The sequence below is a fragment of the Physeter macrocephalus genome, chromosome 11 (assembly GCF_002837175.3).
Source record: "Physeter macrocephalus isolate SW-GA chromosome 11, ASM283717v5, whole genome shotgun sequence".
Lineage (NCBI taxonomy): Eukaryota > Metazoa > Chordata > Mammalia > Artiodactyla > Physeteridae > Physeter > Physeter macrocephalus.
The window spans coordinates 37,953,783-37,962,550 of NC_041224.1; the positions used below are offsets into that span (position 1 = coordinate 37,953,783).

General features: G+C 50.9%; 1 long non-coding RNA gene across 6 annotated transcripts in view; it reads right to left on the reverse strand.

Moving 5' to 3' along the window:
• LOC114487089 (uncharacterized) overlaps positions 1 to 1,273 on the reverse strand; it is a 19,008-nt gene extending 17,735 nt beyond the window's left edge. For 3 of the 6 annotated variants that reach the window (XR_003681717.2, XR_003681720.2, XR_003681719.2), the window contains exons 1-2: positions 489 to 1,267; positions 301 to 396 (exon numbers count right to left, since the gene is read on the reverse strand). This is a non-coding gene — a long non-coding RNA (uncharacterized lncRNA). Of the gene's footprint in view, positions 1 to 300; positions 397 to 488 lie in introns of all 6 variants that reach the window. The other 3 variants (XR_008618532.1, XR_003681716.2, XR_008618531.1) reach the window with 2 other exon arrangements.
• Between the last annotated feature and the right edge of the window lie 7,495 nt (positions 1,274 to 8,768).

Consider the following 8,768-nt stretch of genomic DNA (forward strand, 5'->3'; position numbering starts at 1 on the left):
GCCCTCCGCGCCACCCCCTCCCCCGGCAGCCCTGGCCCCACCGAGCAGCTCCCCTCCCCCCCACTAGCCCGCGCACCCGGCCTCAGCTTCACCCAGAACCTATTTTTAAACCTGGAAGCTGGCTGGAGACCAGTTTGCAAAGACCAACCTTTAATAGAAAGAGGCGCATGACTGAAAGAAAAAGCAAGGGACGTTAACGTGGGGACTAGTCAGTGGCCACAGAAAGCCCTTGATGTCTTTTCGGTGGCTCCAGCGATGGGGCAGCTCGTTCCCACATAATAGCACTTGCTGAATACTTACCTGCACTGGGAAAGGCGCAGGTGCAGGTGACGATGGTGATGGCCGCTCCAGTTTACTGCTCGAGCATCTGCTGTGTGCCAGGCTCTTCCCCAGCCACTGTAAGTACATCGTATCGGGGGTATAAACTGTTATCCCAACAGCAGAGTTTTTTTAATTGAAGCATAAATGCATCAGTCCAAGGCACTTACATCTTCGCACAGCAGGAGATTCAGACTTTACTCATCTTCAATGTCCACATCAGTGCACTTTCCCAGGCACTGTGGTGGTGTAGCAAACCATCCCCCAACTTAGTGGCTTCACAGGGACATTTTATTTTGCTCTTGAATCTTCGAAACACATTCCCCGGGGGCTCAGCAGGGGGCGGTGTTTTGAAGACGCCCCACCCCCATCCCCCACCTGCCCCCAGGAGGCATTCTGCAAGGGCAGAAACCCTCCTTTGGCCAGAGCCACCTAGGCTTGACTGGGGGTGGGCAGGGGGGAGGGTGGGGGATGGAGGAGGGGTGTCACAGGCTGCCAGGACCTGTGGAGCCACTCTGTTCCCTCATGCTATGCCCTTACCCTGGAGGGAACAGAGTTCAGGAGGTGAGCTCTGCAAAGAGCAAATGACCCAGTCTGGTTATCCAGAGTTACTAGGCAGTTAAATTAGACAGGACGAATTTAATTAATTAGGCTGACTTAGTAAGGGGGACAAACTGGTATCTGGGACTTCTGTCCCACGGGGCCCAGTCCAGGGTGTTCTGATTTACACTCAACCTCAAAGGACCCCAGCTGACCCCGGAGCAGTGGCAGAAAGGGATGGGGCTTCCAGAGCCCCAGCTGGAGGCCCACAGCTGGGAGGAGGATGCCAGTCCCTACCCCCTGGTCTGCAGGATGAGTCTCTTCTTAGAATAGGCCTTCATATTATTTATCAAGACTCAATCTTTTTTTCTCTTCTAACTCATTTACTTTTGTTTTTCTCCTTGTGCATGCCTTTCAAAATACAGTCCTCACATCATATTTCTCTTTTCTATTCATTCCTTCTCACTTGGTGATGAGAGCAGGCGGTGGCCACATCCTGGGAGTTTGGCTGGGCAGTTTTCTCATCATTCCTGTCTATGTTAGTTTTAGTTTCCATTTCTTCTGTGACCCAACATTTATTTAGGAGAGGGTTTTAATTTTCAGTTTCAAGTGGGTAGATTTTTAAGGTTGAGGTATGATTTGTACACAGTGCATTTTATAAATTAAACTGTAGTTACTAACTTGAACATTTATTGCACTGAGGTTTTAGGACTTCCGTACACTTTCTGCCCTTTGGTATTTATTGAGGTTTTCTTGATGACCCAATATATAAACCTTTTTTATAAATATTTCTTGAATTCTGGGAAGGAAAGTGGTCTTTTTAAAAATAAAATTTGAGGGACTTCCCTGGCGGTCCAGTGGTTAAGACTCCACACTTCCACCACAGGGGGGCACAGGTTCGATCCTTGGTTGGGGAACTAAGATCCCACATGCTGCATGGCACGGCCAAAAAAAAATTAAAATTAAAAAAAAATTAAAATTAAAATGTGATGTAGATATGGCTCACGGGTCACCAGCCTATGACCACGAAATAATAGGCAAGTCCTTCTTATACCTAAATTATACCCAAATTATGAAGACACAGTGCGCGCACGCGCACACACACACGCACACACGCACACACACCCCGCTCCGTTGCCAAGGACATAGAGCTCCGCAGAAAATGGCCTGTCTTCCCATAGCAGTGGAAAAACTGATGGGGTCCATCAGTTCTAAGTCACACTTTGCCACCTGGACCAAGCAGAACTCCTCTCGGGTCCCAGTCGGACCTCCAAGACTTTGTCCTCAAAGGTTAGGTGACCTCTGGCTATAACCCCATGGCTCAGACATTTTTCTAGATTGCTCCAGAAAATTCTATTCCTCAGCTCCTGCCCTCACTCTCAACGCTAAGAGCTCAAACCCAGTCCAGGGCACCCGGGAAGTGGCATCTGTCTTGGCGTTCCCTCTACTCCACCCACTCACCCATCCCCCCAAAAGGCTCTTGGTCCCTAAATAAACTATTCCATTAAAAAAAGAGAAAAGTTCACATGACAATGGATGTTTCTGAACAAAGCTTTACGGTGTTGTAAGGAGAAGTCGGAGTTGATTCAGAATCACTTCTGCTGATTTTGCAGCCTGTATCAGTACTTTATTTTTATTGCCAAATAATATTCTATTGTATGGATATACCAGATTTTATTTATCCATTCTTCAATTGATGGACGTTTAGTTTGCTTGCCTGCTATGAACAAGGCTGTTATGAATATCAGTGTACAAGTATTTGTGTCGGCTTATGTTTTCACTTTTCTTGGGAATAGACCTAGGAGTGGAATTGTTGAGCCATTTAAAAATATCCTTAACCATTTTAAAAACTGCCAGACAATTTTACAAAGTGGTGGCATCATTTTACATTTATGTCAGCAGTGTATGAGGGTTCTGATTTCTCCACATCCTTGCCAACACTTGTTGTGATCTGACTTTCATGCTAGTCAGATCTAGTCTGGTAAGTGTGAGGTGATATCTAATTGTGGATTTGATTTGTATTTCCCTAAAGGTTAATGATGTTGAGCATTTTTTTATGTCTTCTTCGTTGAAATATCTATTCAGATCCTTTGCCCATTTTTAACTGGGTTATTTGAATTTTGTTGTTGAGATGTCATAATTCTTTATGTATTCTAAATGCAAGTCCCTTATCAGACATACTATTTGCGGTTTTTTTCCCTCCCATTCTGTGGGTTGTCTTCTTACTTTTTCATATCCTTTGAAGCACAAAATTATTTAATTTTGATGAAGTCCAATTTATTTTTTTCTTTTGTTGTCTCTGCTTTTGGTGTCATATCTAGCCTAACCCAAGGTAATGAAGATTTATTTCTATTTTCTTCTAAGAGTTTTATAGTCTTAGGTGTTTCATTTAGTTCTATGATTCACTGTGAGTTAATTTTTGTATGTGGTGTGACATCTCAACAACAAAAGGGGATGAGGCCCACCCATATTATGGAGGGTAATCTGCTGTACTCAGAGTCTACTGATTTAAATATTAATCACATCTAAAAAATATATTCACACACACATATATATACAGGGAGAGATTTGTTGTAAAGTATTGACTCGTGCAATTACAAAGGCCGAGAAGTTCCATGATCTCCCATCTACAAGTTAGAGAGCCAGGAAAGTTGGTGATGTAGTTTAAAGGTCCAAGAGCTGAGAGCTCTAGTCCAAGGCTGAAGGTCTCGGGACCAGCAGCAAGGAAGGCAGGAAGGGATCGACACCCTAGCTCATGCAGTAAGATGGAGAGCCAATCCAATCTTCCTCTGCCTCTTTGTTCTACGATGCCCACCCAAACTGGGGAGGACCATCTGCTTTGCTCAGTGTCCCAATTCAAATGCTATTAATCTCTTCCAAAAACACCCTAGCAGATACATTCAGAAGTAACATTTAGGGCTTCCCTGGTGGCGCAGTGGTTGAGAGTCTGCCTGCCAATGCAGGGCACACGGATTTGTGCCCCAGTCCGGGAAGATCCCACATGCCGCGGAGCGGCTGGGCCCGTGAGCCATGGCCGCTGGGCCTGCACGTCTGGAGCTTGTGCTCCGCAATGGGAGAGGCCACAGAAGTGAGAGGTCCGTGTACCGGGAAAAAAAAAAAAAAAAAAAAGAAGTAACATTTAGCCAGAGATAGGAGCATCCTGTGGCCCAGTCAGGGTGATGCATAAAATTAACCATCATGATTTCCACTCATTTCCATGTATTTTAAAATTTCATGTGAGACTTCCTCTTTGATGCATGGATTATTTAGAAGTATGTTGTGTAATTTTCAGTGTTTATAGATTTTCCTGTTGTGTTTTCGGCATTGAGGTCTAGTCTGATTCCATCTTGGTCAGAGAACATCCTCTGTACGAATGTTTGCAAGTTCTAAAGGAGCAGATTGTTATCCATCCAACTCCTCGCTCTTCAAATGTGACCAGAGACTCCCGTTGTGCAGGAGGAGGTTTCAGGTCCACGGGGTGGGAAGCAGCAGCGTCTTTGTGAGGTCCAAGAGCTGTCATCGTGTCCTCTCTAAGCGGCCTCCAGACAGTGCCAGGTGAAGACAGAACCCTGGGTGGAGGGGCCCAGATGAAGGGTCTGATTATCCACGTGGGGCCTGAACCCACCAGTATCGGAATGGGGCTGCTATACCACACAGTGTGTCAGACCCAGGCTTCGTCTGTGGCACCAGCCCACGCTCAGCAGTGAATTCAGGAGTGGAGGGAGCTTGGCCTGAGTCATTGAGAGACAGGCTGGGACCTAGGACCTGGCACCCTTTGTTGCAATACTTGTGACAGATGTCTCCTCAAGCAACAAAATGCAAAGAAGCTATAAGGGACTAAAAATAACTGCATGCATGTGCAGTTGGGGCAAATTATGGACAACAAGATACAAAGAGACCAAAAAACCCAACTGCCACTTCTGAAGAGCAAAAGCAGGGCACTGAGCATGCCCCCTGCACACCACACCACCTAAGGGGTGGGCAAATCTCCTAAGCCCCGCCTCCAGCCTGACCCCTGGACACACCCCTACCCTCACCCCATATAAGGAACCAGCTCTTCCACCGCCACCCCTGAGCAAGCAAGCAAGGGTACCTATTACTTGTTCCCGCTCCCCGCTGCTGCAGCACCAGTCCCAACAAAGCCTTGCCTGAATTCCTTGTCTGGCCTCTTATCAATTTCTATTGATTAAGGAGGCCAAGAACCCTGGTGGGTAACTATTCTGGAGGAGCCCACCCACAGGCCCCGAGACAGCAGAGGGCACTCCGGGTCCCAGCTGGAGGCTTCCGCTACCTTCTAGCTCTGCAGGTGGGTCTCAGACCCCAATGGCCTAGGAATCCCATTTGTGGCCACACCCCGGTCCTGGGTGGCTTGGCCTAGGCAGGGATATAGAATGTGAGACACAGAAGACAGGGTCAGTCTTGGGGCCAACTTTGGGAAGGATGAACCAGAGCTCAAGGCGAAAAAGACCGAGGCTGAGGCATCACGCTTGAACTGGGCTCCACATTGACTCTGCTCAGCTTCTAAGCGCGGGAGAATCCCACTCTTCCCACCCTAGTCCCAGAGCAGCTTGCCCTCTCCAGCTCCCTCCTGTTCCTCGGGCCGGCGGGTCAGTAGGGAGATGGGAGCCGTGCCCCCTTCGGTCCTCTCAGCCTGGTCCTGGGCGAGGAGAGAGCAGTGGGCGTCAGCACAGCCTCATCCAGATGCTGAGTGTGTCTCCAGCAACCATCCCCCCCAGGGGGTGTGGGTGCCGGCGGCACTTGTCACCTCTCCTGGCACTCTGGCCCCGATCCTCTGGTCCCTGCTGGGGTACGCGGCTGAGGTTGGTGGCTGCGTGGCTGGTGCCCGGCCACTCTTGGCTCTGCCCACCTCCACGCCCCGTGGCACCAGCAGCATCACTCACCATGTGTTTGCACACACCTGACTCAGTGCTTCTGTCCCGAGGATTCTATCCCGCAAAGGTCCTCAAAATCGAGGGAAGACAAATGACAAAGGTGTGCTTGTAACCAAAGAAACAACTACCGCTCACTAAACAGCACAGGTTTCAGTCTAGGGTCGTCCACTCACACAATGGCCCGTGTCTGCCGCCGGAAAGCAGGATTCTGCTTTCGATGTTGACTTTGATATGGGCACAGTCAGCTCCCATGGGTGTCGAAGCACTCGCCTGGGCATCGTTGTCCAGGCTCACGCGGCCCCGACGCCCGACAACACACACTCTCTGCAGGCTGGCGGCTGCTGCCTCGGGGTATGCGTGTCCAGACCCCAACTCCCAGCATCACTGTTTTCTTTACCTAAATCAGGATCGCATCCCTTTTAAGTCTGCTTTCCACGTCCTTCTATCATATGTGTTTAAAATCCATTCACAACTTTCTCAAAACATCTCTTTGGGGAAAAGTGAGCCCGGGAAGAAAGTGTGAATGATGAGTCCTGTTTTTCCGAAAGACTCTCCATCTTCACCCTACAGGATGCAAAGTCATTTTCATGAGCTGCTTGGGAATTTCCTGTTTATTTACCCGGGCTTCCAGACAAACCCAGACTCCTGCCCCGCAAGGCAAGGCCAGCAGCCAATTTGGCCCGAGGAGCCGTCTGGACCGGAGCTAAGAGTGACTCACCTCAAACCTTCCCACCCCAGTGGGAAGCCCATGGTGGACCCCAGGCTGCTGCAGATGGAGGCGCCAGGCACCCCTGGACCAGAGGGAAACCCCTGCAGGATGCCTTCCAGCAAGAGACGGGTGGCACCGGGATCTCAGCCTGCAACAGAGCAGGACTCTTTCCCCCTCCTTAGGCTCCCGTGGGCAGAATTGTGGGGACAGCTCTGGAGGAAGAAACGCTCCCCCGCCGCGGACGTGACGTGTGCACAGGAGACCCACAGACAGACCTACAGACACCTACCTCCCCGATGCAGACACACTGCCAGGCACGGATAGGCCCACACGCACAGGCACGCGCTGTGTTCAGCCAAGGCCTCCTGTACACTCATTTCCTCTTCCTTCTGTGGAGGCTACATCAGAGCCCGGCTTGTGGCCGCCCTGCCAGGCCTGACACCGGAGCGTTTTCTCTCGTGGGCCAGCAAGGCTGTCAAGATGCGCCAGCCTCACACCCACATCCATGCTGTTCCCCACCTGCTGCTGCTCTCATTGCAGAGGTCTCGGAGCCCTTTCTCAGACCCTGCTGCTCTGTTCTGCCCATCGGCCTATTTCTCAGACTTGAGTAGGCGAATTCCCACAGCTGGAAGGGAGTAGCCTCCGTGTTCCAGGGCTGCAGAGGCCAGGGACGTCTGAGCAGTTGATGGTCCCTCTGAAAAGGGAGCCATGGGACCCCTCAGCCAGCACGTCCTGGGCCCCCCAAACCTCCCGAGCCTCCAGCCCCGTCAAGCTTGCTCCGCCAGCAGGCCTGTCACCAGCCAAGCCCTCTGGTGATGGGTGACCAGGAGTGGTGGGTTCTCTGCCGTCCTTTCCTTTCTCCCGGATTTGCTTCCCACTCAAGAGAAGGCCCCCGACACAGGGCACTCGGGCACTAGGTCATGAATTCTGGGGATGGAGTTTTCATGATGGTTTAATGTCAGCATAAGTGGGGAGAGCCCTTCTCCCACCTCTGTGCCCGGATAGTTGAAGGGGACACCTGTCCCTCAGGTTGCTAGGCTAGGGTTGCCAGAGAAACTCCTGGATGCCCACACATCACGCTGTGGACTCAATGTTTCTGTGTGGCAACCCTGCCCCTCCCCACACCCCCCAATTCTTATGTTAAATCCTAATCTCCAAGGTGATGGTATGAGGAGGTGGGGCCTTTGGGAGGTGATTAGGTCCTGAGGGTGGAGTCTTCATAAATGGGATTAGTGTCCTTTTAAGAGACTCCAGAGAGCTAGGTGGCCCCTTCTGCCAGGTGAGGACCCAGGGAGAATTTGGCTGTCTATGAATCAGGAAGTGGGCTCTCACCACACACGAATCTGCCAGCCCCTTGATGGTGGGATTTCCCAGCCTCCAGAACTGTGAGAAATAAACGCTTGTTGTTTATAAGCCACCCAGGCTATGGTATTTTGTTCTAGTAGCCTGAATGGACTCCTACACCAGTTGAATTTGAATGGAAAGTCAATGGAAAATTGTTTTTAGTGTAAGTAGGTTGCGAATATTGCACAGGACATACTTATACTAAAAACTGTATTCATTGTTTATCAGAAATTCAGATTTAACTGGGCATCCTATATTTTATTTTTTCTTTCTAAATCTACCCACCCTACCCAGACCTTTCTGTCTGAGGCTCACCTTTCCTCCACGAAGCAGCTGACTGGGAGGTGTTGTGCGGGCCTCTTCCTGCAGGATCTTTGCCCTGCTGGGGGGTGGCTCCCGGTGGCTCCTCTCCCAGCATCAGTCCTCTCAGCCCTACTGGTCTTCATTCTTCCCAGCTTGCCTTGCCACCCACTCCCACCCTCGGCTTCCTGGGCCTTGGCTCCAGTGCTCCGGAAAGGTGCCCACCCCAGGTCTTCCATCTGCCCCTGGCCGGGCTTCTGGTTCCTTTACCCTCTCTGTGCTTCTCCCCCAGCAGAGGTTCACTGAGCACTTTCTTAGCTCCAGGCCAAGCCAAGGGGGAGAGGGGGGAGGGGAGTGGGGGGAGCAGGACCATAGGCCTTGCCCTCAGGAGCCCGAGTGCCCGGGTCGAGTCTGGGCACCGGGAGGCCTTCCACGGCTGTGTCCCTGGTGATGAGCTGCCAGCAGATCTGGTTCCTGTGAAAGACCCACTTCTGGGTTTGCAGACAGCCATCTCCTTGCTGTGCCCCACATGGCAGAGCGGGGGGGGCGGGGGGAGGGAGAAGCAGCTCTCTGGCCTCTCCTTATAAGGACACTAATCACATCACAAGCCTCCCCCCTCATGACCTAATCACCCCCGAAGGTGCCACCTCCAAACACCATCATAT